This window comes from Lytechinus variegatus, chromosome 2 (genome assembly GCF_018143015.1).
Source record: "Lytechinus variegatus isolate NC3 chromosome 2, Lvar_3.0, whole genome shotgun sequence".
Taxonomy (NCBI): domain Eukaryota; kingdom Metazoa; phylum Echinodermata; class Echinoidea; order Temnopleuroida; family Toxopneustidae; genus Lytechinus; species Lytechinus variegatus.
This window is the reverse complement of record NC_054741.1, coordinates 4,640,150-4,648,856: the sequence shown is the minus strand read 5'-3', so window position 1 is coordinate 4,648,856 and position 8,707 is coordinate 4,640,150.

The window sequence follows — 8,707 nt, the reverse complement described above, 5'->3', positions numbered from 1 at the left end:
TTTGTAAAGAAATGGATGGCTGGTTGGGGTTGTACCAGGAGTAACTCCTTGGTTGTATACACATATTTTGGTTGGCTGGTTGGGGTTGTTTATTATTTGGCTGGATGGTTGGGGTTGTTATCAACAAAACTTTAGGCCAACAGATGGTTGGTACAAAGCTATTACCTCGTGGTTATACTCTTAGGGAAATTTGGACTTTCAGTTGTCCATGGGGTGGCTAAATTAGTTTGCATGTCTTGTTGCTTAGTAAGATTCATTTATGTATCTTCATAGGTTGATTTATGGTTTGGTAAAGATCTGGATGGCTGGTTGGGGTTGTACACATATTATTTTGGTTGGCTGGTTGGAGTTGTTAAGTATTTGGCTGGATGGCTGGGGTTGTTATTAACAAGATATTGGCCAACAGATGGTTGGTACAAAGCTATTACCTCATGGTTATACTCGAGAGGAAGTTTTGGACTTTCAGTTGTCAATGGGGTGGCTAAATGAGTTTGCATGTCTTGTTGCTTAGTAAGATTCATTTATGTATCTTCATAGGCTGATTTTATGGTTTTGTAAAGAAATGGATGGCTGGTTGGGGTTGTACCAAGGAGTAACTCCTTGGTTGTATACACATATTTTGGTTGGCTGGTTGGGGTTGTTAAATATTTGGCTGGATGGTTGGGGTTGTTATCAACAAGACTTTAGGCCAACAGATGGTTGGTACAAAGCTATTACCTCGTGCTACTCTAGAGGAAGTTTGGACTTTCAGTTGTCCATGGAGTAGCTAAATGAGTTTGCATGTCTTGTTGCTTAGTAAGATTCATTTATGTATCTTCATAGGCTGATATATGGTTTTGTAAAGAAATGGATGGCTGGTTGGGGTTGTTAAATATTTGGCTGGATGGTTGGGGTTGTTATTAACAGGACGTTGTAACCTGTAAACGACATGCATCTTGGGTGTTTTTTAGTACTTGGCAATTTCATTATCATTTCTCGAAGCATGCAGGGGATGGAATGACCAAGAGCTCTGTGAGCCAATGGCGGGGAAAGGCCAAGATTATCGGATATTTCGTAGGGGGATCCCCGTCCCAGGCAACTGGGACACTGGGTGGAGCCACCATCCTCCCAGCTGGTCACGTGACTCGTGACCCGGTTCCCCCTATGTGGTTAATTCTTAGCCTTACTCTCTCCTTCCTCTGCAGGCATTGACATTTATTGATATTACTGCGATACACATGTTTGTGAAGTATTGGTGTATTAATTAATGTTTGATATTACTGTGATACACAAGTATGTGAAATATTTGGGTAACAATTCCCGAACGGAAATTAAAAGTTGAGAATATGGCAATATCTGGTATATCGTGTAGTATTTCTTCTCACAATATTCATTAGGTGGGCTGATGTTATATCCCCACTTTCCCTTTTCTTATGGTATTACATGAAATAATAATTTTTTATTTTTTCATACATGAGTAAATGATGTGTCTCCATTATAATGAAATAGGTTGCGGCAATAAATACTTATTGCACTTAGTCAGTAACCCAATTGTTTTAGTTCTTGGTAGAACAATTTTGAATAAACCTAATCTCATATAATAAAATACAAAACAACAAGTGTGGATATAACATCATCAGTCCACCTAGTAAATATTCATAGACACATGCCTAGAACGGTTTCAGCGGAATTATTCCGCTGAAACCGTTCTAGGCATGTCTCTATGAATAAAATTTGATCAAAATCGGATCACAAATAACGAAGTTATTTCATTATTATAATGAAATAAATTCGTTATTTGTGATCCGATTTTGATCAAATTTTAAGCATTTTGCTTTGTGAATTTCAGATTATTATTTCTAAATTTTTGTTATTATTAAGAATGTAGTTAATATCTGTCTGGGAGATGGTGTCCTGTGAATAATGAGCCTACTGGGCTTGCCCCTTAAAGTGTAGAAGAGAACGCTCAGTCAGATTTTTTTAATTGTTGTATTTGTAAGAATGTTAGTTAATTCTGTCTGGGAGATGGTGTCCTGTGAATGATGAGCCGACACGGCTTGCCCCTTAAAGTGTAGGAGAACGGAACGCCCAGTCAGATTATGTTTTTTTATTGTTGTATTTGTAAAAATGTTAGTTAATTTCTGTCTGGGAGATGGTGTCCTGTGAATGATGAGCCTACTGGGCTTGCCCCTTAAAGTGTAGGAGAACGGAACGCCCAGTCAGATTATTATTTGTCAAATTTTGGTTATTTGTAAGAATGTAGTTAATATCTGTCTGGGAGACGGTGTCCTGTGAATGATGAGCCTACTGAACCTGCCCCTTAAATGTAGAAGAACAGACGCCCAGTCAGATTATGTTTTCTTTTTTTTGGTATTTGTAAGAATTTAGTTGAAGGGATGGTCCGGGCTGAAAATATTCATGCCTAAATAAATAGAGTAAAATTCACAAAGCAAAATGTGAAAAATTCAGCAAAATAGGATAATAATTAACCAGGTTAATAAATTTTAAAGTTTATCAATATTTTGTGAATCATTTATATGCACATCGTCATGAATATTCATTAGGTGGGCTGATGTTATATCCCCACTTTCCCTTTTCTTATGGTATTACATGAAATAATAATTTTTTATTTTTTCATACTTTAGTAAATGATGTGTCTCCATTATAATGAAATAGGTTGCGGCAATAAATACTTATTGCACTTAGTCAGTAACCCAATTGTTTTAGTTCTTGGTAGAACAATTTTGAATAAACCTAATCTCATATAATAAAATACAAAACAACAAGTGTGGATATAACATCATCAGTCCACCTAGTAAATATTCATAGACACATGCCTAGAACGGTTTCAGCGGAATTATTCCGCTGAAACCGTTCTAGGCATGTCTCTATGAATAAAATTTGATCAAAATCGGATCACAAATAACGAAGTTATTTCATTATTATAATGAAATAAATTCGTTATTTGTGATCCGATTTTGATCAAATTTTAAGCATTTTGCTTTGTGAATTTCAGATTATTATTTCTCAACTTTTTGTTATTATTAAAAATGTAGTTAATATCTGTCTGAGAGATGGTGTCCTGTGAATGATGAGCCTACTGGGCTAGCCCCTTAAAGTGTATGAGAACTTAACGCTCAGTCAGATTATGTTATTTTTATTGTTGTATTTGTAAGAATATTAGTTATTTTCTGTCTGGCAGATGGTGTCCTGTGAATGACGAGCCTACTGGGCTTGCCCCTTAAAGTGTAGGAGAACGGAACGTCCAGTCAGATTATTATTTGTAAAATTTTGGTTATTTGTAGGAATGTAGTTAATATCCGTCTGGGAGATGGTGTCCTGTGAATGATGAGCCTACTGGGCTTGCCCCTTAAAGTGTAGGAGAACGGAACGCCAAGTCAGAATTTTTTTTCTCAAATTTCTGTTATTTCTAAAAATGTAGTTAATTTCTGTCTGGGAGAAGGTATCCTGTGAATGATGAGCCTACTGGGCTGAAACGCCCAGTCAGATTATTATTTGTAAAATTTTGGTTATTTGTAAGAATGTAGTTAATATCTGTCTGGGAGATGGTGTCCTGTGAATGATGAGCCTACTGGGCTTGCCCCTTAAAGTGTAGGAGAACGGAACGCCCAGTCAGAATTTTTTTCTCGATTTTTTGTTATTTGTAGGAATGTAGTTAATATCCGTCTGGGAGATGGTGTCCTGTGAATGATGAGCCTACTGGGCTTGCCCCTTAAAGTGTAGGAGAACGGAACGCCAAGTCAGAATTTTTTTCTCAAATTTCTGTTATTTGTAAAAATGTAGTTAATTTCTGTCTGGGAGAAGGTATCCTGTGAATGATGAGCCTACTGGGCTGAAACGCCCAGTCAGATTATTATTTGTCAAATTTTGGTTATTTGTAAGAATGTAGTTAATATCTGTCTGTGAGATGGTGTCCTGTGAATGATGAGCCTACTGGGCTTGCCCCTTAAATTGTAGGAGAACAGAACGCTCAGTCAGATAATTTTTTCAAATTTGGTTATTTGTAAGAATGTAGTTAATATCTGTCTGGGAGATGGTGTCCTGTGCATGATGAGCCTACTGGGCTTGCCCCTTAAAGTGTAGGAGAATTACGGAACGCCAAGTCAGAGTATTTTTTTTTCTCAAATTTTTGTTATTTGTAAAAATGCAGTTAATTTCTAGATCATTTACCACCACATGTTAAATCATTCACAGCCACACTGTAGAATGTGTGTTAAATGTTAACAAATTCCAAGTGTAATCCGCGACAGAATAAGCAATGCATTATGTTCTGTTTGAGAATAAAGCAAACTTATTGCCCTTTGTAACATTATCTGACAATTTACCGTATTAAATCTATTTCAAGTGGAAAAGGCTTTATTTGATATTCCAGTTCAATCTGAAGTACTTAAAGCTCATCGATTCAAGTTCAGCTGTAGTCAACATACACATGGTAATTTCCATATACTTTTGTACGCCTAATTCCTTTTTATCTTCATTATGGCTGATATTCAACGAGATAGCCTTCCGAGAAAGGCAAAACATGATCCCAAAAGTATAGCTCGAAGTCAAACACGACTAACATTACACCGAGTAAGACCTACGGAGCAGATCACGAGGATCGAACCCCCGACAGTCAACTAGACTTACTGCTTGGTACTGTAACCGTCCGTCGTTGACAAGGTTGATCATAATTCTATAATTTCATGTTGTTAGCTGTGACAATCCCGGCTAATTATGATTCCGTGATCCGTTGAAACATGGAGCGCTTGTAAATATCCCTCATTAAAGGTTGGGGCCACGTAGCAGTCGGGTGAAATACACTAGTTGTTCACAAAGAATTAATAGCGCCCCTCCAGAACAAGACACGGACCGGGTTCTTCCGGGCGTTGATTTGTTTTCCCCAAAACTAGGAGCCACCTGAAAATTACAGCAAACTTCCTTATGACAAAAAAGGCTATACATTACAGTAAAACCAAAACTGAATAAATTCTCATTGTTATTAATCTGTCACGTCTTAATTTCAATTTTGTTCTTCTGTATCAATCAGGGCAGAATGTTTTTAGCAAAATCTCTATTTGTGAGGACCTAAATTTGTAATTTCGATATATGATTTCACATGACTCGTTTTACCATAATTATAAATTGTCTAGTAGCGTTATCAATACCAATAATAGTTTAATACTTTCATGACGTCTTAACATATCACCTCGACGAGAAGTTTGATTGTCCAAATTAATACAAGTATAGAAATATCAAAGGCTTACACTTGATTTCTTGGAAGTTGAATGTAAAATAAAACCGCCAGTTGACACTGTAAAGCTGGCAAAACCAGTTGGTATCTCAATAGCTGGCAAGACAAAAACTCGAAGTAGCTCTTCTCAATGAGGCTGATAGTTTCCTCTGCATTAATCAAAATTGTCCTTGCTTTCTGTGGAGACCTCTCCAGCACATCCAATATGCCCAACATAGCTACTATTCAAGTTGTGCAGTCAACCTAGTACTTAGTGGTAAAGTTGATTTGCATAACAAAGATCAAGTGCAGATCCTTTCAAATGGATCATGAGAATTCAGGGTAGAGGTAAAAGTAGTAAAAATATTCAAGGGGCACTCTCACTATCCCCCCCCCCTCCCTTGAAAGAAAAAGAAATATATACATATCTTTTTATATTTAAAATAAAAGACACCTACCATGCCTAATTACCTTTCTTTCTCGTTGAGTTACGTAAAGCCTATAACATACATGTATATTATAATTTCTAAATTACACACCTATCTTATGCTTATCTAGCAGGGACGAAACGTTGCAGGATCTTGGTCCGACCTATCTGTGTCAAAATACTTTCACTTTTATCTGTGATCATTTCGCCTAGATCATCATCATGTACCTCAACTTTGGGTTCTACGGACTCTGTTACCACTTGCATACAGGAAGCTCGGAGGGCAAAGCTCCGAAATCGACACTCATTTGCAAAGTGTCCAACCTTCTTGCAAATGTATCAGGTCCTAGGAAGTCGTCGGTTCGGGGGTACTGATGAAGACCGTGGTTGTTGCCCCTGTACTTTACCTGGTGCAACCATCGCAGGTCGCCGCTGGGAAGCTGATCCAGGCTTTTTCTCTCCTTGGTACACTTGAAAGAAAGACATCTGGCGTGCCTCAACATACTGTTATAGGTGACTTGTCCAAGATCCTTTAAGTTAGTCAAGCTCGCTCCTTCAGAAAGTGAGTCTGGAGAACATTTGCTAAGATATTGTTCACGTATAATGAGAGTTTTCATCAGATCTAGAGAGGTTTCAACATTGGCTAACGTGAACCAGCGGTCAAGCAAACATGATAATCTTTTCATGAATTGTGAAGGATTCTCGTCCTTTTCAGGACGTGCATTTCAAAATTTGCCTCTTAATCCTTCTTCAGTAAAGTTGAATCTTTTGCATAGGGCTTCTCTTACCTCGGGGTAGCTTAATTTGAGCTAAGTGACTTACCTGTAAGAGGCGCACTAAGATTCATTTCCCATGAAGAAGTGGGCCATCCTTGCAAAGTGGCATACTTTTTAAACCTACCTAAATAGCTATCGAGATCATCACCATCTTCATTGAATATGGAGGCAATTTAGAAGCATTTTGTGCAATGAAATTTTCAGAAAACTCTGCATTTATTTTCTTTTAATTTTTGTTTTAATTTATCTTAATCTCATTTCTTTTCAATTCCAGCATCTGCATCCTTCGCGGGCAGATGCATCTCGTTCTTTTACAAAGTTGATCAAATCAATACCTTCTAACCCTGCTTCTTTTCCTAGCTTGGCCCAAGTATCCATATTAAAATCTGACCTCTGCATAAATCAAAATGGTCCTTACTTTCTGTGAAGACCTCTCCAGCACATCCGATATGCCCAACACAGCTCCACATCCCACTACCTACATCATAATTGCTTATCGTCTTCGTTATCATTTTGAATTGTAATTACCTAATATTGTTTTTGTTATTGATATCATGTTCTTTTTATCATTATCACCAACATCATCATCCCTTCTTTCCTGCTCCTCCTCATATTCACCAGTATGATCACAGTCACTATCATCATTAACAATTACAATAACATCACAATTATCATCTCTTTTCCTTTAAATTAATTGTATTCCCTGCTTCATAATTCATTTATCTGTGATTGTATTTATTAAGAAAACGATTTCAAACCTTCGCTCTTTTAGACCATGTGCATCGTAGTACCCAAGGGGATGATAGTTCAGAGGTAGAGCGCTCGCTCTGCATGCGAGAGGCGTCGGGTTCGAACCCCGATACCTCCAAACTTTGATCTATTTTTTTTTACCTCCAAAACTCTCAATCAGATATATGCAACATTTTGTTGTATTTTTTGTTGGTATACACGCCTACTTCTTGAAAATAATTTAAAACTATTGTAGGCCCCGGCCTTTCCGTGATATATGTATTTACACTTCATTTTAGATCATACACTAATTGCCATTTTTTATAAGAAGAATTTGTTATATTACAGTGTAATCATTTTATGCATGCCCTAATTGTGATATAATGTAAATATAAAATGCAAAACATTTAAATCTATTTGAAACTTTGCTCGTTGATCAAAAAACGACGTATTTATAGGCATGTACAGGGGTCTTGTTTACATAATATTTACTTAAGGTTAAGTCAATTGGTCTAATTATTGATTATCACGATTATAATTAGATTTGCTGCTGGGATTCTAAAATTTCAGTAAACTAATTGTTTGAATTGAACATGTATGAAAAAGAAAAATCGCTAGGCTAATTATTTTTTTGTAAACTCCGGGTAAACTGAAAATAAGTCATTGCCATCTCTGCATCGTATGTGCGAGCTCTCGCTTTTTCGAACTCAACACAACTTGATTAGGCTCGATGAGAAGGAAGCAGCGGGCCGGGGGGGGGGGCATTTTGTTATTCTCTGAATATATCTCTCAAACATAATTTCCTTCAAATAATATCAGTTCGAAAGTAAGATGTATCATTTTACATGACAATCATACCACTACAACCAGACATTTTGATAATAGGTGCATACTAGAAATGCTACTACGTGTGGCTTTCAGTGTCAGTAGAAGTGGGAATTATCTTGAACGTCATGAATCTTAATTTATTTTGAATTTAATTCATAAACAATTCGCGCCTAATTATGCTATTGCACAATGTGATGATAATTCATTGAGCATGTTGAGTAAACCTTAAAATAAAACTGTTTTGTTGTTTGCTTTTATTTCTGAGTTCAAAATCACACAATACATACTAGTCATAGTAAAAGTGTTTACATGTACAATATGCAAGACTTGAATAGTAATTGTATTTGTAACGCTTTAGCATATACAGTTGTTCCTATATTATGGCCGGAGGAAGGAGAAGAGGAAGAAGAAAAAGGAAAAGAGGAATAAGAATGTGAAGAAGAAGAAGAATACGAAGAAGAATACGAAAAACAAGAAAAAGGAATAGGAGGATCTCGGCTATTTTTATGTTTTTTTTTTTTTTATAAATGTTATCAATCATTTCTGTATGAATTTAGGACCGAGGATGGGATTGTCTACCAACTCATGGTTCTCTGATATGCATGGCTTGTCTCAGAGCCAAAAATAATCACGTTAATATGTGAGCAGTACAAAGTCCATCACCCTATTATTTAGTTTTGAAAGCTGCGCATATACCATGCTTTAATGCCTCATACTTTATATTCATTAACACTT